The sequence below is a fragment of the Perca flavescens genome, chromosome 22 (genome assembly GCF_004354835.1).
Source record: "Perca flavescens isolate YP-PL-M2 chromosome 22, PFLA_1.0, whole genome shotgun sequence".
Lineage (NCBI taxonomy): Eukaryota > Metazoa > Chordata > Actinopteri > Perciformes > Percidae > Perca > Perca flavescens.
Genome location: NC_041352.1, coordinates 2,484,951 through 2,506,044, shown reverse-complemented (window position 1 = coordinate 2,506,044; position 21,094 = coordinate 2,484,951). Strand labels below are relative to the sequence as shown.

General features: G+C 40.7%; 1 protein-coding gene across 1 annotated transcript in view; it reads right to left on the bottom strand.

The window, feature by feature from the left end:
- znf438 (zinc finger protein 438) overlaps nucleotides 1-20,667 on the bottom strand; it is a 58,684-nt gene extending 38,017 nt beyond the window's left edge. Inside the window, exon 1 of the mRNA XM_028569438.1 lies at nucleotides 20,363-20,667. The gene's annotated coding sequence lies outside the window, so the exon portion shown is untranslated. The remainder of the gene's footprint in view (nucleotides 1-20,362) is intronic.
- Nucleotides 20,668-21,094: the final 427 nt, after the last annotated feature.

The window sequence follows — 21,094 nt, the reverse complement described above, 5'->3', positions numbered from 1 at the left end:
ATACCTACCCATCAAACAATATTCGAGTATTTGAATATTATATATTCGGATCCAGCCCTATAATTAATCAAATGAATCAGGATCTTGTCTGATTCAGCTCAGGAGGTCGTTGACCAATCGATTCATTCGTTTTCTTTGTAGAAATTAATCAAAGTAGCACGTCCAAATTTCACGAAGGAAAAAAAACCTTCAAAGTTGTGCAGCAGGTTGGGAAAAGTAGAGGCAACAGCCTAATCTTTCACTCATCTAACACCAGGCTCAAATGAGTTTCCACCTCCGCTAACTAATTTCCTAGGGGAAACCCTGTTGTGTGCATGCAAACGTAATATAAGTAGATTTTTGTGATATCATCACCAAAGTTACAATTAATCCTGCGGGGACCATGAGTATCTGTACCACATATTATGGCAATCCATCCAATAGTTGTCGGGACTAGGACATTAGCATTGGTCCTCAGGAACCATGAAGGTCTATACATAATATTCTTTGCCTGTGCATTTTGTAGATGGTCAACATGGCATTAGAGGAAAGGTCAGGGTATCATTAGGATTCATCGCTTTTTATCAGTCATACCCATAGGACCTTAGCCAATGTTAACAAATAATTGCAGTTAAACAAAGAAACAGCGATACTTAAAGGTCCCATGGCATGAAATTATCACTTGAGGTTTTTTAACAGTAATATGAGTTCCCCCAGCCTGCCTATGGTCCCCCAGTGGCTAGAAATGGTGATAAGTGTAAACCGAGCCCTGGGTATCCTGCTCTGCCTTTGAGAAAATGAAAGCTCAGAGGGACCGATCTGGAATCTTCTCCTTATGGAGGTCATAAGGAGTAAGGTTACCTCCCCTTTCTCGGCTTTGCCCGCCCAGAGAATTTGGCCCACCCATGAGAAAGAGAGAAAACAAGCAAAGTGGCAGTTGGTCAAGGCCACACCCCCACCCTCTACCTTGCCCCCCCTCTCTCCTCCTCAATAGCTAAAGACACAGAAATGGCACATCCTAAGGAAAGCTCATTGTGGGACTGGCTCTAGTGGCTGTAATTCTGCACCAAGGCTAAATTTCGGGAAAGAGACTTCAGATACAGTATTAGGGGACCACTAAGGTCTATAGACTTCAGATACAGTATTAGGGGACCACTAAGGTCTATATAAAAGAGACTTCAGATACAGTATTAGGGGACCACTAAGGTCTATATAAAAGAGACTTCAGATACAGTATTAGGGGACCACTAAGGTCTATATAAAAGAGACTTCAGATACAGTATTAGGGGACCACTAAGGTCTATATAAAAGAGACTTCAGATACAGTATTAGGGGACCACTAAGGTCTATATAAAAGAGACTTCAGATACAGTATTAGGGGACCACTAAGGTCTATATAAAAGAGACTTCAGATACAGTATTAGAGGACCACTAAGGTCTATATAAAAGAGACTTCAGATACAGTATTAGGGGACCACTAAGGTCTATATAAAAGAGACTTCAGATACAGTATTAGGGGACCACTAAGGTCTATATAAAAGAGACTTCAGATACAGTATTAGGGGACCACTAAGGTCTATATAAAAGAGACTTCAGATACAGTATTAGGGGACCACTAAGGTCTATATAAAAGAGACTTCAGATACAGTATTAGGGGACCACTAAGGTCTATATAAAAGAGACTTCAGATACAGTATTAGGGGACCACTAAGGTCTATATAAAAGAGACTTCAGATACAGTATTAGGGGACCACTAAGGTCTATATAAAAGAGACTTCAGATACAGTATTAGGGGACCACTAAGGTCTATATAAAAGAGACTTCAGATACAGTATTAGGGGACCACTAAGGTCTATATCAGGGGTGGCGAACCTGTGGCTCTTGAGCCGTATGCGGCTCTTTGCCTGCTCCTTTGAGGCTCTTACTGTGTGCTGTGTTATTGGTGGATTTTGTTTTGTTACTTTTTTTAAACATTTCAGATAAAAAAAAAAAAAAAGCATTTGAATGCATCTGCCAGTACATTTGCCAATTATTTTAAAATAAAAAATAATGCAGCAGAGTTTTTTTATGGACAGATTCGGCAACCTGAGGAAAAAAAGCAACCACAGATCACCTTCAACATTAACCCTTTTACTGCTGAATCAGATTGTTTGAAAGCCCCTCTAGTGACAAATGAGTGAAAGAGTCGCTTCGAGTGGCCACAACTGAGTACAACCAAACCTAAAAAGGATTGTGGATAACAAAGACTGTCAGGTTTCACACTGAGTCAATCTAAGTAAGAAAGAAAACCTATAAAAACTGCTATGTATTATGACTGTCATTAGATCTGGAAGTCACTGTTGCTGTTGTAATGTGGACGTGCATGTGTTGTGTGGCTTTTTGCTATGGTGCGTGTTTTTTTGTGGCTCTTAATGCTAAACTGGTTGGCCACCCCTGGTCTATATAAAAAAGGATCTTCAGATACAGTATTAGGGGACCACTAAGGTCTATATAAAAAAGGATCTTCAGATACAGTATTAGGGGACTACTAAGGTCTATATAAAAGAGACTTCAGATACAGTATTAGGGGACTACTAAGGTCTATATAAAAGAGACTTCAGATACAGTATTAGGGGACTACTAAGGTCTATATAAAAGAGACTTCAGATACAGTATTAGGGGACCACTAAGGTCTATATAAAAAAGGATCTTCAGATACAGTATTAGGGGACCAGTAAGGTCTATATAAAAGAGACTTCAGATACAGTATTAGGGGACCACTAAGGTCTATATAAAAAAGGATCTTCAGATACAGTATTAGGGGACCACTAAGGTCTATATAAAAGAGACTTCAGATACAGTATTAGGGGACCACTAAGGTCTATATAAAAGAGACTTCAGATAGAGTATTAGGGGACCACTAAGGTCTATATAAAAGAGACTTCAGATACAGTATTAGGGGACCACTAAGGTCTATATAAAAGAGACTTCAGATACAGTATTAGGGGACCACTAAGGTCTATATAAAAGAGACTTCAGATACAGTATTAGGGGACCACTAAGGTCTATATAAAAGAGACTTCAGATACAGTATTAGGGGACCACTAAGGTCTATATAAAAGAGACTTCAGATACAGTATTAGGGGACCACTAAGGTCTATAAAAAAGCATCCAAAAAGCAGCATGTCATAGGACCTTTAAAAAATATTGCGTTTAGATAATTATGCAAAAATTGTTACAGGCCTAATTTTCAGGGAAAATATGCAGCATTTAAAACAGAGTAGATGACAGTGCCACCTAAACACTACCTCCCTAAAAAAGCCCACTGGACCTAATCCCAGCCATAAATCCCATCCAGTGTGCGCCCACTATATGAAATCCCTGTAAACCCTAACATTATGCCCATACCCATAGATATCTTGCAGCTTGTAGCAGCAGAATAAACCTAGAAAAAACATCCATCACAGAAAGAGGTTATTCTGGCAGTGTGAAGTGATGATAAAACTATGGACATGCTCAGTGCCCTGTTTATAAAGTGTTTGTTAATCTACCACTTGCCACAAGAAGAATGAGATGACAATATGGTGTGGCTTACAGTCAGCGTGGCCGCCATGGAAAGATCGAAGCGTGTCCTTGGACTGACATTATTTATTGAAATAAATTCACTCAAGCTGAAATATGTATAGCAAATGCATTATGAACAGTGCTTCTGATGGAGCAGAGAGGGCTTTAACTCACCGTAACACTGGCTTGCTCTTTTCAACATATGTCCCTTGTGTGACACACGGCGGGGATAATAGAGAGGAAAGGGTCTGAACGCTTTCATTTACCCCTTTCGTGAATGGAAGGGATTTAATTTTGATGGCCCTATTTGAATGTATAGACAATTTGGAGTCCTTCTCTGAGCAGAGATTCTGATCTTAATTACTTCGTTAATTAGCTGTGATTCACAGGGAGAAGCCTTGCCCTATCCACAGTACCTCTGCATTGCTGAGGGGGCTCCTCAGAAGCTCTCACATCCTCGCTCCCATTTTAGAGCAACAATCTTGCACTTGTGACACTGATTTGCAAGTCTGCCTTTGCTGAAGGTGGGCTTTTTTTCCTCAAATGTCAGCAAACCCCACAGAGCTCCGGCTCTCTAATTCTACTGCCTGAGGAAAGCAGTGCATATCAGCCCCCACCCAACCCTTCCCTAGTCCACCATAGACTTATATCACACAGACGCATTCCACAGATTTATGTTTATCGTTTCCCAATGAAAAAGGGACAGCCTGTGCAACATCCTGCATGCTCCTCTCACTGTGTGATGAATATGGCTCCCTTGCTCCGGGTGCCGCAACTTGGCAGATCGATGGAGCATTTAGCTAATCACAAAGGAAAGCCACAGCAGGAAGAATAAAAAAGGTCTGTCATAAGTAGTAAGCGCTGAGTGAACTCGCTGGACAAACAATGATGCTTTTCATTTGCTCGCATTGCTTAGTTACTCCAACACTGCCTCGCAGGAAGTTACCACTCATCAAGGTGGATCGAGCTTTTTCCTTGTTCTCCATCCTGATTACACACCACCTACGGCAGTTGGTCTCTCGAACAGGCAGTGCAGAATTTGAACACAAGTAGGTGTTTTGGCATGCAGGCCATCTTGGTAGAACAGCAGGCTTACAGAAAGGAAAGGTAAGGTCCAGCTGAAGCAGCTGCTTGCTATTACCCCCCCCCCACACTCCACCCCTCCTTCAGGAAATAAGCAATCATTTAGTACTGACAGGTACATGCTGAACCATTGCTATCTCGGCTCTCAAACCAACCAAAATAATGGATTACAGCGGTTTAGTATTAACCTTAAGCCTCTCAAGTATCTTTGCCAAGGTTAGTCAGTTTCATACCTTTCAGAGTGTGAGCGTACTTTTTCCTGAGTGGTGTGGTGCATACACGTGAGTATACGTGAGAGAGATTTTACTCGCACGAGCAAAGATATCCGATGTACAAACCGTTTGTATTTGTGTGTACTGCTGAGATAGAAAAAAATAAAACATAACGGCAAAAACACAGAAAAATCTATCCTCAAACATGTGAGGTGCTTTCCTGCTCGTAAAAAAAGAAGTAATTTAAAAGGTCTCTGGTGAGCTGTTAGAGGGCTTAGCGTGTCCAACTGGATCTGGAGTGTAGCTGCAGATCTGCCTTAATACACTGCCAGGTCACCGTTAGTGTGTGAAAATGGCAATACAAGGCCAGTATGGCTGCTTGTAGCTTTTGGGCACATAAACAAGGTGGCGGTACGAGCTAAAAGCTAAGAAAATCCACTATATACTGAGTGCCACTGCCCTTTGTGTTTGTACCACTCAAGCACTGTGTTCAGCCAGGACCACCAGAGGTAAGACACCTAAGTACTGTAAATCCATGTCAGGGTGAAGCCATAAATAAAGACAAATATTGCTGTGGTACTGTACTAAACTGTACAACTGTGCCAGAAGGACACTGAAGGACAGGTGCTGGCCCAATTTAGGGGTAACATAATGGTCTTTGTGATTGGTGGGGTCATCCCACAGTCCAGACAGCCAACAGTAACCATAATTGCCAAAGTATTATTAAGCAACACATTATCTACTGTTCCAGGTTAGTTACCAGTACACTACTGTACTAGGAAGGACTGTTTATTTTTTTAATTTTATTAACCTTTATTTAACCAGGAGAAATCCCATTGAGATTCAGAATCTCTTTTTCAAGGGAGTCCTGGCCAAGACAGCAGTACAAAAGTTCCATATTTAAAATATACACAACAAAACCAGACAACATAAAACAGAAAAATAAACAGTTGGCAAATTAACATCATCTCCACATAATCACCAGCAGCGCTCAGTAGCAGCACATAACACATTTAACTGTGTTTTTCCTCTCACCAATGTTCAAACATATCTATCCAGATAGAGTATTTTGATGTGACTTAATGAAGTTTAAAAATACCACTTCCCAGTACAATGGAGCTCATGGGCAAATAAAAGACATCTGAACAGCTCAGTAACAACATGTCTTTCTGGAAAGAATGAAATGCTCAATAAAACTGTTTACAATAAGGTCCTGTAGATTACCATGGTTGTTTAAGGCACCACGAACCAAGGGCCTCTGAGATTCGACCGCAAATTGATACACCCAAAACAGTGGCAAATTACACTGAAAATATAGGCAGACATACATATGGCATCACTTTGGGGAAAAAGTAGAATAGATTTTATATATATATATATATATATATATATATATATATATATATATATATATATATATATATATATATATATATATATATATATATATATATATATATATATATATATATATATATATATATATATATATATATATATATATATATATATATATATATATATATATATATATATTGCTCATAAAGACAGACACAATGAGTGCACCCTGTATTTACAGGGCCTTTGTTTAGTGTGCTCAAGCTGCTCCTGAGGATCTAATAAATGTGCCAAAATAAACTAGATATTTAGTAGTTCTATTCAAACTATTCTGTTTTCATATACACAACTGGCACGATCCATAGGAGACTAAGTTAAACCAATCATTGTAATCGTGAAAACTGAAAGAGAACTTCTATCCGTAGTAATAATACAGCGTCACTATACCTGCAGTGACAGTTCCTTTCCAATGAAACAAATCTAATCTAACATTAGCATGGCAAATGAGACAGTGCTGAGACAGTGTTAGGGCAGAATAAATGCCCACGTACACACTAGAGTAAATATGCAGTCAGCTTTGTTGTTTTGTCTGTGACAGCCCTACAGGCCCTAGGGCTCAAGAGCCGTTTCTCCCTCTACAAACAGCTCTGCTCTCCAGCCTCAGATGTCTCATTACTGTAAAACAAGCAGAGAGATGAGCACCATAGAAGCCACTGGCCCAAAACGCTGCCTCCCTTTCAATTAGAAAGGATTAGCCTAGCCCAAGCGGGCCTTCCTGTGCTGTGATATGTTACCTTGCATCGCAAAGGACAGCCATATGTCGGATAACGTAATAAATTACTGAGGAACTGAAAGCTTGGCAGGAGCAGGAGAGGGAGTTATGGCTCCACTAGAGTGCACAACAGGCTTAATAGAGGAGGATGCTGTAGCCTCTATAAAAGTTGACACCCTATGAAAGGGCATGGGCAGAGACACAGGTACACACCTTCCCCCAATGACTCTCGTAAATTAGACCTATAGGATCCCACAATTCCTCAGCAGATTTAGTAGTTTTACTCAGCGTGCATTAATCAAGCAATAAAGCCAAGTCAGTGAAGTTTCTGCAATGTCATGTTTTGGCTAAGCCACCTGTACAGATCCCGTGACATGTACATGTAGGAAGACAGACCCACCTTAACGGGATAGCAAGACCCTCATACCACTGCCTGCATCACTCACTTTTATGGGAATAGGGCGGCGTGGGGTTTAACAAGAGGTTTTACTCGTCAAGGGAACCGACATTACATAACCATAAAACGATGAGGTCCACAAATCGCCAGTCGACTTGTGACGCACGGTATAGGGCTGGACTTGTGGTGCTGCTCACAACCCTGCCCCCTAAACACTTGTGTGTTTGTGGGTGTAAGGGTAAACATCAAAAAGATTTCAGAAAAAAACCATTTGTCCTAGTCAGATAATATTTATGTATATGCCTATATGCTTTAGTTTCCATGATGTTGAAACTACAGCTCTAAAACTGCAGCTAACCCCGCTGCCCGCCGCTCGCTCGTCTGCATAATTTTCCAGGGACTCAGTGCCATAGCTGGAGCGACTCCACAGACCAGGGGCGTCTGTGGTTGAACTGAGCGAGTCCGCAGGTCCGGAGAGACAGGCAGCGGGCAGGCAGGCTCCGCTACGCCTGACATGGAGCACCCTCGCAGGGGGAACGACTGAGTAATGGCAGGGTAACATGATCCAAGACAGGGAGGGAGTGGGAGCAACCCTGACGCCAAAATCATAGCTGCGGGCTGGAGAGAGGGAGACACAGAAATGTGTTTGCAAGAAAGGTACGCAGGGGGGATGAGAGGCTGAGGAGACAGTGGGTGGGATCGAGCAGAAGAAATGAGCAGCAGTTAGACAGTATATTTGGGAAGCAGCCAAATGACAGGGGATGAAAGTGAACGCCTTTCATGCACGTGCTGCGCCCACCGCTGGGTAGGAGGGACCAGAGAGGAATGACACGGCGTGGGCTTGGGTTTCAAATTCACAAGGCTGTCTCAGACAGAATAAACACGCGTAGGCCCAAAATGACTTCGATTTTCCCTAATGTCTGAAGCTAATTGAGAAATTTAGGCTGGTAGACATAAATAAATGTATACTCTACCTCTGCATACAGGCCAAAACAATTAACCAGGAATTAACCTGTCTCTATAGCAACGGAAAATCATTTCAGTACATCTGGAGTAGGGATGTCCCGATCAGCTTAAATTAACTTTTTGTTATTCCAGAGGGAAAGTAACGAAAAATGGTACTGTTAGGTACCATTTCCGAATTCCAGGTACCGTTAGGGTACCCAACCCTAATTATTAGGGCCTGAGCACCGACCAACCGTTGGTCGGCAAAGGTCCTATTGAAATTGATAGGATTATTATTAATATTCTGCCAAATGAATCCATTTTTGAGGGGCTAATGGTGCTTGGAAAACGCCCAAACTGTGCACACAGCCACACATCTGTGTTGCATCACAACTGGTCAAAACATTGATATTTTTATTCTCATGCTTGGGTGTGTCCAAGGGGCGCAGTGGTTGGGTGGTAGGCATATGTACAGTATCATGTCCAGAATTAAAGTAAAGCCTCTTGGAGCCATCCCTTATACCCAACAGGAAGTCAGCCAACAGTCAGAGAACTCCAAGAACTCCAGGGGCCCTACGAGCTCCAGCTTACTGTGTGCCAACATGTTATTGTGCTAATTTTATTGAAAATGTGTTTATGTGCACCACCAAATAACACTATTACTGACTGAAGACAGCCCCTGTGTCAAAATCACATTTTAAGGCATTAAAAGGATAAGTTCACAATTTTTCAAGAGTGTCTTAAAACAACAGCCAGATGCGCATAGTCAACATTCAGTTTTTTTCCTATTCTTCGATTGTTGCTGTTTAATTTTTGGTCGATTTCACTAATAAATGATTTGATTAATTGTTTTAGCTCTAGTAAAAAAGAGTAAATATGTAGAGTAATAACATTATGAAAGGCAATACAGTTTTCCTTATGTACTGATACTTTACATTTTTTTTTCCTGCCAACAAACAACAATCCCAACTACGGCTACACACTGTACATTTAAAAATATCTATACCAAAATAGAAAATGATGAAAACCCCCTGATTGCAATAACTCTCATTGTGGGCCTAAGCCACCATGCCACTTTATCATGATAGCGGCAGAACACAACTTCCCTTTTTTTTTTAAGCCTTTAATCACTGAGAACAAATTGTGTTAGGAACAGCCTGCTCAATACTTTCAGTTCCTTGAAACTGGTCTATACAAAAAGTAGAGATGTTGTGATACCGTATTTTCCTTCCCGATACCAATTCCGATACCTGAACTTGCACAATACAAAGTACCGATACCAGTGTTTTTAAAAATACATATATTTTATTTAGTTTAAACGGCTGTATACTACTATCCCTGTATGGATGTGATATGAATTCTATCTTTAATTGTATCGCCTGGCTCAGGTTAAACTCTTTGTAAAACATAAATAACACAAATACATACCGAGAATAAATGTCACAAAACTTTCTTTTATCTACTTTGACATTGAGTCATAATGGAGAAAGTTAAAGTAGATTTTCTTCAGGGCTAAATAATGTGGTATCAGATCGGTGCATAAACTCCAGGACTTGCCGACACCAATACCAGCATTTTAGGAAGTATCTGAGGCTTTTCCAGTATCGTGATCGAAACATCTCTGCTGTTGGCCACTGGAACAGTCTGGGCTTAAGGGCCTTGCTCAAGAGGCTGCTCCCTCACTTCCCTACCCAGATTAATAAAAAAGCGGCATTTACTGAAGTCCATTTCAAAAGATGTCTGACTTAACTTTTATTTTAGAGGAACCCTGTTATGTATCATGAAGCCATTATTACAGTAAGTGAAATGACAGATCTGAAAACCAGGAGCCAGCTACAATGACCACACAGGTCCAACGCTGCAGTCTATTCTGATGCTACCTAGAGCTGGGCGATATGAAGAAAATCAAATATCACGATATTTTTGACCAAATACATTGATGTCAAGATTGCGGCGATATTGTAGGGTTGACTATTGGTGCTTTAACAAAATATTTACACAATGAGAGTTTAGATAAATAGTCATCAGTAATGTGGATATAATGACCAAGTGGGTAAAGGCAAATAATAGAACAGTTACAACAGTCTGGTAAGTTCAGAAAATGACATCACTTTACTGTAATGCAGCCTTTAAAACCAGGAAAAGACACCACTTATGCCATATCACGATATTACTATATCCAATATTTAAGATTTAAGATATCTAGCTTCATATATCGATGTCAATATAATATCCATATATTGCCCAGCCCTAATGCTACCCCACAACGACCAACAAAATGGTTTGCTAGAAGTGGAACAGCCAGCAACTATGCTAATGCTCAGAGGAGCAGCCTAATATAATAATGTGCCATAGCTGCCTGCAGCCTACAAATCCAGTAAAAGTCAGCCGTTAGGCTTCACATGTAATTTTCATTAACTTTTCTTGGAAACAAGAGTCTAGCAAGACCAACAATTTAGCAGAGAAAGAAATGTTCACCAGACTATTACCGAACCACATCCTCCCTTTTTCCATCCACAATATGGTCTCCATTCATTATTCAGACTAGAGATGCACTTTCCTTGTTCTTCAACTCTCCCCTCGTGACATCTTTGGGCAGCACTTAACAGATGGGTTACATATCAGCTGCTTATAATTCAGGTAGAACAACAACAAAAAACTCTAAAATGTGAAAAGAGCACTTCAATGGTTTTAATCAATTAGGCTAAATAGGCTGATGGACTTTCTAATTTTGTTCTAGGTTTTCTTCCAAAACTTACACAAGGGGATTCGGTCTTTGAATGCCTCACTGAATTAGTATTAATGTTTTTAGGGGAGTGTTACATTTTAATTCAGTCAATATTATGCCCATAACGTAGAGATGCCGTAGTTGAAAAAGTAGGCCAAGACTTATTTCACTCAGACCAACCTGCGAGCCGCTCCATGCAGAAAGGCGGGCTGAATGTTTGGCTGTATTATCATACTACTACTCATCGTGCAAAATTTCAACAAGATTGGGGAACACTCTCGGCTTTTTTGGTATTACCTACCACTTAAGACTCTTACTTCAAAGCCTGCAAGTAAAAAGAAAAAATCTTGTGGGTTATGGTAACATGATCTTAGTTATGATAGAGCGGAAATGTTAGATATGCATCTAAGTTTCCTCTGCCTGCTCCCACCCTCCTCATCTAGCCACATGTGAAACCACACTGCTCGCCAGCCAAAGTAAATGCTCCAGTTGGTCACATGGCATGGGTTTACACTGGATGCCAAGTTTACATGCCAACCATTTACTCATATCCTGGCGATTAATAATATCACATATCATGTAATTCTTCTTTTATAATCATTGTATGCGATGAACCTTAAAGTGTGAGACATTTCCCACGGTTAGCTGCGAGATAAAGGATGCCGTCACAGCCAAACTCTGCTTTGTGCGAGAGAGTGTGTGTGTGTGTGTGTTTGATCCTCACACTGACTCAGAGCAGAGAGCTGCTCTGAGTCTGCTCTGAGTCTGCAAAAAAAAAAAATCTTTTAAAAACAAATGTATAGGCTAACCAATTTTCCAAGTGAGCAGCTCTGAAAAGAAGAATAAATGGAAATGTTATGTAATTCATCAGAGGACCTGTATCCAGATTAAAAGGCTGATTCATGTGTTTATGACTGGCTGGGTCACATACTCGGGCAAGTGCCTTAAATGAACTGTCACTGAAGTGACCTGCGCTTGTGTAACGTGACACGTTCTTTCAAGGCAAACAAAAGGCAGCCACTCAAGGCACAGAGGGACAGTTTGTAAAGTCAAGAGCAATAAAAGGGTCAGTTCAGCCAAATTAAGAAAAAACATATTTTGCTACTTTGCTTTAGTGGTGTATGTAGATGTTTATTTATTTTTTTTATACTAGATTTAAAAAAAATTATATATATATATATTAGATAAAAAAAATTAAAAAAAACTCCCCCTCTGACGTTTCAGCAGCTATCACAACTTACTTCTTTTTATAAGCCACAGAACACACGGCCAACCGTCATTATGGATGCTACTAACGACCACTTTTGTTATCGATTAACGTGCCAGTAATTATTTGGTCTGATCAGAATATCAGAAAGCAGTGACAAATACCTATCACAATATTCCAGAGCAATAGGGGACATATTCAAATGTCTTATTTTCTCCAACCAACAGTCTAAATCCCCAAATATTCAATTTACCATAATATCAGACTAAGAAGTATAGCAAATTCTCACATTTGAGAACCTGGAACTATCACATTTTGGGCATTTTGGCTTAAAAAAAATAAATGTAGTAGGCCTATTTATCGATTATCAAAATAGTTGCCGATAAATTCTTTCTTTCAGCTTTAGTTTTCCTAGGGACTATTTCGATGGTAGAAAGTAGACAGCATGTTGTGTGGATTACCTAAAGTTACCAGGAACCAGGGCTGTTGCCGTGCAATTTACAAATGTTGCGATCATGTGTCCAGTGTTGCTGGAGGCAGAAGTCTCAGTGACGGATATCTACAAAAACTGGACCAATAAAACCAAGTGAACTGGCCCTTTAAGCTTTTTGGAAGTTTACATGATGTTTTTATGAGCCAATTAATCACGACAAACTGAAAGCGGGACTCCTCACACAGTGCGTTTACATGCACAGCAGTAACCAGATTAGGCTAGTTCTCCCCGTATACATGAACGGGGGGAGAATGGGGAGAATGACAGGAGTAACTCTACCTCCGCTATAGTAGGTGGCGCTCTGCCAACTGGCTTATTCTTCCGGTTGACCTGGTCAAGATGACACCGACCAACCGCTAAATTAGTAAAATTCAACAACTTAATGTTTCATTTACACACACTTGTCACAGCGTGGGAAAGCAGAGTGTTCTCGCCAGATGACTTACAACTTGTTCAACTCATTATATCCAACCAGTGTTGAGTGGAATTAGCAGGCTAACTTGGTTAGCGTTAGCTAACATTAACGTTAGACCGCGGCCGCAGCGGGGGCTCCTCGGTCCCTCCACTTGTGTCTTAACTGCGTGTCAATCACTGCTCATGCACACGCATTCATTCTCCCTTGTGGGGGGAGGGGCTTAGGAGACCATTTTGGGCTTTAGCGGAAAGGGGGGAGGGACTGAGAAGTTGTCCATGTTCACATTTTTTGGCCAAGTCCTGGATCTTCACAATCCTACCTACGGCCCCTTTAAGGTATACATGCAGGAATCCCCCGGTTACTGAAGGAGTTCTCTACCTCTGTTCATGAGAACTTTGATTTTAACCAGGGTAAGGTGTTTGCATGGCGTTTGTGAAATCGGGGTACTGCCTTAACCCGAATATAATCATTTTTTTTAGACTACATGTAAACGCACTGCCTGATGACGACAACCACAATCAGACTGGAGCGTGTGCTGGAGGGAAAGTAGGATAAGTCTGAATCTCATTTCTCATACATTTGAGTGCCTTTTTATATACATGGGTGTGTGACATGTAAGTTATGGCTCTAATAGTTGATAATGGTTATGTAATATAATATGTTTTTATATAATGTTTTTGCCTGATATGTTTACTTTATTGGGCAATAAAGTAAGATTTTTCAAACAAAGAACAAAGAAAGTGTTTCTGAACATCAATGACATTCAAAACAGTGATAACTCAAACAGATATACAACACACCGTGCAGTGTGTATACAAATATTTATTGCAAACAGACCTCAGTATGTATGATGTATGATGACGTAACCGTAACCAAGCGGTGTCACATTTCATAGGGGTATGTTTTCACCCCTAGCCCTTACCACTCGGTTTCGAGGGACAAGGGCTAGGGGTAAGACAAAGGGGAAGGGGAAGACAGAGAAATGGGATTCAGCCTAAGTGTCAACTGTGTTAAACTAAGATAATCAAGAGGCAGCATGGAGCAGGTGTTGGCTGTGTCGTGGGAGTTTCTGGTATGAGTGTGAAAGTTGTACCAAATGCGAAAGAGTCTTTTTCTGATTTGTGTGATGCGGTGTGACCTGCTTTCCATCATCGGCACTAATATTGCTGATAAAGCAGTTTTTCTAAAAAAAGAAAAAAAAAGAAGAAAAAAAAAGATGCAACAGTGAAAGTATTTTTCTCTCTACAGGTCCTAATAATGTTGCCCAACCAAGAGTTTGTCACAGTCTGACTCACACAAAACCGCCCCCTAGAGCAAGCAACTGAAACGTCCCAGGAAACGGTTTGTTCTAGGAACCTGCCAGTTCCGAGTTGGTGTGAACTGTAAAAGTGAAACCATTGTTGAAAAGAAAACTGTTTTTTCTCCAGTCAACTTTTCCTGCATAAAGACCCAAGATATCTGGGGTTTGCTGACACTTTACGGTGTCTTTTCTGTGACATAAACTGAGCTGGTGCAGATAGTAAAACAATTAACTGTTGTATGTGGAAAAGTTAAACCGAGAACACTCTCTGGAATATACGGTACGCCCCAGTGAGAGAGATTGCCAGTTCCATTAAACTGGAGGGGAATTTTCTCCTTCACCGGAATCTTCATTTCACCCCAGTGGATCACATTCCTCATTTTTAACATCTTAGGAGGTGTTTAATCTAAACGTTCACCCTGATCTTAGGTCAGACACTTCAGGGACCATGAATGGTCTCAGACTGGCAGTCACACAGCCTGTTCACTGGGACCAGATCACTCCAAAGTACTCCAAATGTAAAAAAGCCAAATGAAATCATGCTCTAAAGTAGGGCTGGGCGATATGGAGAAAATCAAATATCAAGATATTGCTGACCAAGTATCTCGATATCGATACAGAGACAATATTGTAGTGTTGACTATTTGTGCTTTCACAAAATATTTACACAATGAGATTTTTGATAAGTAATCATCAGTAATGTGGATATAATGACTAAGTGGGTAAAGGTAAATAACAGAACATTTACAACAGTCTGGGAAGTTCAGAAAATGACATCACTTTACTGTAATGCAGCCTTTAAAACCAGGAAAAGACACCACTTATGCCATATTACAATATCCAAAATCTAAGACGATATCTAGTCTCATATCACAATATCGATATATTGCACAGCAAATAAAGCTTTTTCTAGTATGCAACAGTAGGCCTAAAATTAGGGATAGAGCGATTATCGGCCCTGGCTGATTATCAGTCCGTTTTTTGGCAGTTTGCAGATTATTTGTATCAGCGTTTTATTTGCCTGATAACCGATAAAGTTAATGGATTAAAAAGTGTTCTACTCTGGCTCTGCTACAGCTCTGTGTCTGTCCCTCAGCTTTGGTTTCACTCCCCACTGAGTCTGACTTCATGTCCCCCCCCCCACAACTATCTGACTCTCTGTTACTGGGGATTATGGTGAAAGTTTCTCATGTATTAAGTAATTGCTTAAAGCATTTAAACTAAGTTTTGTGTTGGAGTTTGTAACATTCCAAAATCTTAATTTGATCGGTATCGGCCTTTAAAAACCAGTATCGGTCGATCCCTAGACCAGATCACTCCAAAGTAGGGCTGAACGATTTTTGAAAATAATCTAATTGCAATTTTTTCCCCAAATATTGCGATTGCGATTCGATATTCGATTATTTTTTGTGTGCACACACACATTTTTTTACAGTGCACAGAGAGGAGCTGCCTCCAGCCCCTCCCCCTCGTGAAGTTGCGTGCCGACACCGTCAACACTGCACTAGCTCAGAGAGGCTATCGTTACGTTAGCTCTAGCTCAGAGAGGCTATCGTTACGTTAGCTCTAGCTCAGAGAGGCTATTGTTACGTTAGCTCTAGCTCAGAGAGGCTATCGTTACGTTAGCTCTAGCTCAGAGAGGCTATCGTTACGTTAACTGCTGCTGGTCTTGCCGTGGGATTAACTGTACTAATAAAACCGTTGAAACCCCGCGGCCACGCTGCTGTGAAAGCTCCCCGAACCGTCATTTATCAGTCTGATTGTTAGCTACCCCTCTCAGTGGCAGCTCCTCCACCCATATCTTTATAACGTAGCTAACCGCTAACCGGAGCTAACCGCTAATCAGAGCTAGCTCGTTGCCAACCGAGTCTTCAGTTCTGCGTGCCTGTATCCATTAACTGCATGTATGGACTCGAGCCCGAGCAAAACCCTTCATTTTATTAAACTGGCTGTAAAAGTTTTAAACTTCAAGTCAGAATTGTTTGAATGACAGAGATCAGCTCAAGGTACAGTGTAGCGTTAGCGTGCTAAGTTGATGCTTTCTCTGCGTAGTGCAGACTGATTTGCTCTTGCGAGTCATCAAATCAAGACCAAATCGCAGCCTTTGCGATTAGGAAATCGCGTTTTAACATATCGCGATATTATCGCAAATGCAATTAATCATTCAGCCCTACTCCAAAGTACTCCAAATGTATAAAGCCAGAGTAAATCATGCTCTCAGAGCTTTTCCTGGTATGTAACAGTGGGCCTGAAAAGTATACCAAGGAACTCGTGCAGTTTCTGCCCACCGTTAGCTCATGTGGAGCACCGGGTTCACTCAGCTACAAAAGCAATATGTCAGCAACATTTCAACGACAACACAAAAACTCCCTCCAGGCGAGCTGTCCTGAAGCTGCCTCTAACCTTTGACCTCCCCGTGGCGAAGTGCCAGAGTCTATTAGGAAACACAGAAAGACAACTTTTCTCCATGCATCACAAACCAATTGTAACTTCTCTCTCCCGGTACTGTTTCTTAAAGCTGCGGTAGGCAATTTATTTTTGGCTTTTTTTGGGGGCAAAAAACAAAACAAAAACTGACAGGATCTGAGAACACAACTTCAACCACAGTTATTAAGTGATAAGGACCCTTTAGTGGGGATGGTTGATATATAAGTCAAATCTTCTATCACAGAATATGCAAATGTGAAAAACAAAACAGTAGTTATTCTGAAATCTCAATTTGGAAGCCATATATACATTACATAAATCAAAATAATCAGTGTTGCATCCAAAAAAACTTCCAAGGAACTGCATCACACGGATGCAAAATATCCTGTAAATCCAGTCCTGCTTCTTGCAATGCCCTACACAGCCATAAACACACTATAAGCATATACTGGCAAAATCTCTCATAGTTTACAAATCTGTATCATCTTACAGTATATGTCATCATCATTATTTGACCCAAACGTTGGGCCCCATCTGCTTGAATTTAGTTGTAATTTGAATTATACAAAAGAGGGTAAGCACTATGTTCCCACAACCCTATGTTCCCACATTTCTAAGATTTTTCTTAAAATTAGGCCCTATGTTAGGGTTAGGGTTACATTCCATCTGTAGTCCATTGCTACTGGATGATAGGTTGGGTGTAATTGGCTACCAAATTGGGAGAAAGGGGGATAAAATCTGATATAAAGGAAATGTGGGAACATAGAGCCTAATTTTGAAAATAATCTTAGAAATGTGGGAACATAGGGCCTAATTTTCAGTGAAAACTAAAAATCTTGTTGGGAACACAGGGCTGTGGGAACACAGGCACGCTCCCATTAAAGTGCAATAAGATAAGACTCTGTCAAGTATAACTGTAGTATGTCTTCTGTTTCAACAGGATCATGTGTTTGCTTATTTACATTTCTGCTCTAACTGTGCAACAGGTTCTCAACTGCATTTAGAGTTTATTATTATTATTATTATATCCAGAGCAACTAGAGCTGGGCAATATGGAGAAATTCAAATATCATGATATTTTTCGACCAAATACCTCGATGTCGATATTGCGGCGATATTGTCGGGTTGAGAAGTGGCGCTTTCACAATAATTTACACAATGAGATTTTTGATAAGTAGTGGTCAGTAATGTGGATATAATGACGAAGTTGGTAAAGGCAAACATAGAACAGTTACAACAGTCTGGTAAGTTCAGAAAATGACATCACTTTACTGTAATGTAGCCTTTAAAACCAGGAAAAGACAACAGTTATGCCATACTACAATATCAAAAATCTAAGATAATATCTAGCCTCATATCATGATATCGATATAATATGAATATATTGCCCAGCCCTAACAGCAACCAAATAGTTTGAATTAACCTAATATTGATTATAACTATGTTTATTTTTTATCTATATCAATTTTTTTTACGTAATGGCAGTTTCTTTGTTTGACCGCAATTAATTGCCAACATTAGCTAAGGTCTTAAGCTGTACGACTGGTAATGGTGATTTTGTTTAGATATGCCAAACTGTTATTATATAAGTGATTATTGGTCAGACTGTATTATTATAATTTATTATTTCAATTGTTGGTTGTTTGTATTTGAAACACACGTTCATAGCAACAAAAATGACAAGTGGGGATATAGTTAGGAAAAAAAACTGTATAGCAATAAAGGGGTGTTGTTTAATTCATAGGCTGTTATTACATTATCTGGGTCACATAGCAGTGGTCCTGCTACACCCTGCTAAGCTCTGTGGTGCCCTGCAGTGTCCTGCTACGTCCTGCTGAAGCCTGCTGCTTCCTGCTACGTCCACCCATGCTCTGCTGGGCCACGCTACATCCTGTAACGCCCTGCAGCGCCCTGATATGACATGAACTACTACGACTAGAGATGGTCCGATACCATTTTTTGCTTCCCGATACCGATTCCGATACCTGAACTTGCATATCGGCCGATACCGAGTACCGATCCGATACCAGTGTGTCATATATTTTATTATGTTTTAACAACTGTATACTACTATCCCTGTATGGATGTGATATGATATAACAGGTGTATACTAAAATCCCGGTATGGATGTGATATGATTTCTATCTTTATTGTCTGTCTGGCTCAGGTTAAACTCTTTGTAAAACATGAACAAACACAAACAATGAATGTCGTACAACTTTCTTTTATTCTCCAGTTTGACAGTCGGTTATAACGGAAAAAGAACATAAATAAACTACTTTAACATAGATTTTCTTCAGGGCTTTATTAAGTGGTATCGGATCGGTGCATAAACTCCAGTACTTCCCGATACCGATACCAGTGTTTTAGGCAGTATCGGAGCCGATACCGATACTGGTATGGTAGTCTAACTACGACTACCATTTGAAGTCACTGTTCCATTATCTTTAATGTGACTATTATTGCCACTGTTCATCACACCCCCAACCGGCACCGTCAGACACCTCCTACCAAGAGCCTGGGTCTGCCGAGGTTTCTTCCTAAAAGGGAGTTTTTCCTCGCCACTGTCGCACTGCTTGCTCTTGGGGGAATTACTAGAATTGTTGGGGCTTTGTAAATTATAGAGTGTGGTCTAGACCTACTCTATCTGTAAAGTGTCTCGAGATAACTCTTGTTATGATTTGATACTATAAATAAAATTGAATTGAACTGAATATATCCAAAAGATGTATCCTGGAATTCATTCAAAGCTTTAATTTAAATGAATAAAAAAAGTAATAAATAAATCATTTGAAATGTGACTGAAAGAGACAATTATATTGTTAATCGCAATTATTTCTGAGACAAGTAATTGCACAGCAACATTTGGAATTGTTACAGCTCTACAGCACACAATGCCTATTAAAAAAGAAACCAAACTTCCAGACTCCCTCCTCTGAGGTTCACATCTACACAGCATACAGGTGAGTTAAGGACAGTAGTGAGCTTGTACAGCACAATGCAAGTCAGTTATGTCTGTTAGCACATCTCTCAGATCGTTGGTGTCTGTGTGCAGAGCATAGACTGGTATACAGTCTATGGTACAGAGCTCACTGCAGGGAATCCTAGCCTGATGACGTACTTCTGCGATGCACAGCTGCAGAGTTAGCCGCAGGCCCGCTCTGCATTAGCCACACACACACACACACACACACACACACACACACACACACACACACACACACACACACACACACACACACACACACACACACACACACACACACACACACACACACACACACGACACCTTCGATATCTCTCCGCTGTTTGCTGCACGTGCACTTCCACGTAAAGCCCTGGTGAAGACTGTTATTTGAGTTCCAAACTGCTATTCATTCTGTTAGGCTCTGAGAGGTCCTTAACTGCTGCATGTAAATGCTACCGTGCTAACGTTGCAAACGAGCCCCGTTCGGCTTCGTTTTCGCTCTCTCGCAGCGGCGGGCTGGGCGTAAATGTTGGATTAACTTTAAACATGTCTCACCTGGGTCCCCAGATATGTGGAGGAAGCGCCTTCGAGCTACGACAGGCTCATTTTTTCGTAAAGACCGTCGATCCTCATAACTGTTTCTCTCCAGCCATTTTGAGCCAAACCGTCAACTTGATCCGGCGGGTGGAACAAATATGACAGAGTTATTAATCAATTTGCCTTACTCGGCTTATGCGTACCAAAATAATAAATAGAGTCACATGGACGTCAAGTAGGTGTTAATAGTGAACAGTGTGTGTTTCAAAAGGGTGAGGAAGCTTCATCCTGCAGTCACAATTTCCTGTGAAACCCCGTGTAGACAGAAATGGTACGGCTCGTAAAATTCCGGGGACCTACTTTGCTCGGCTCGGTCAACGCAGCCAATGAGCGGCCGCGTAGTAACCTGTAGCAGAACAACACAGCGCTGTCACTGTCACACAGCTGAGAGGACGTCAGAAACATCCAAGCGCTCTGGTAAATGGGTCATTTTGGCCCCCTTTCATATCTACCCACTTTCAAAAAATAAAATGAAAAGCCCCAGAAAAATAATCTTAAAAAAAGAAAAAAAAAAGGTTCATTTTGAACGTAGTAACAATAATGTAACGTTGCCGTAGCACCGGGCAAACACACAGACACCTACTCACACATGACGCCAGTTCCTTTATTTCAGTTCCACAATGTAATAATTCATTAAAGGTAAACGTACTGCATTTATATGTGAAATTGAAGGGGCACTCCACCGGTTTT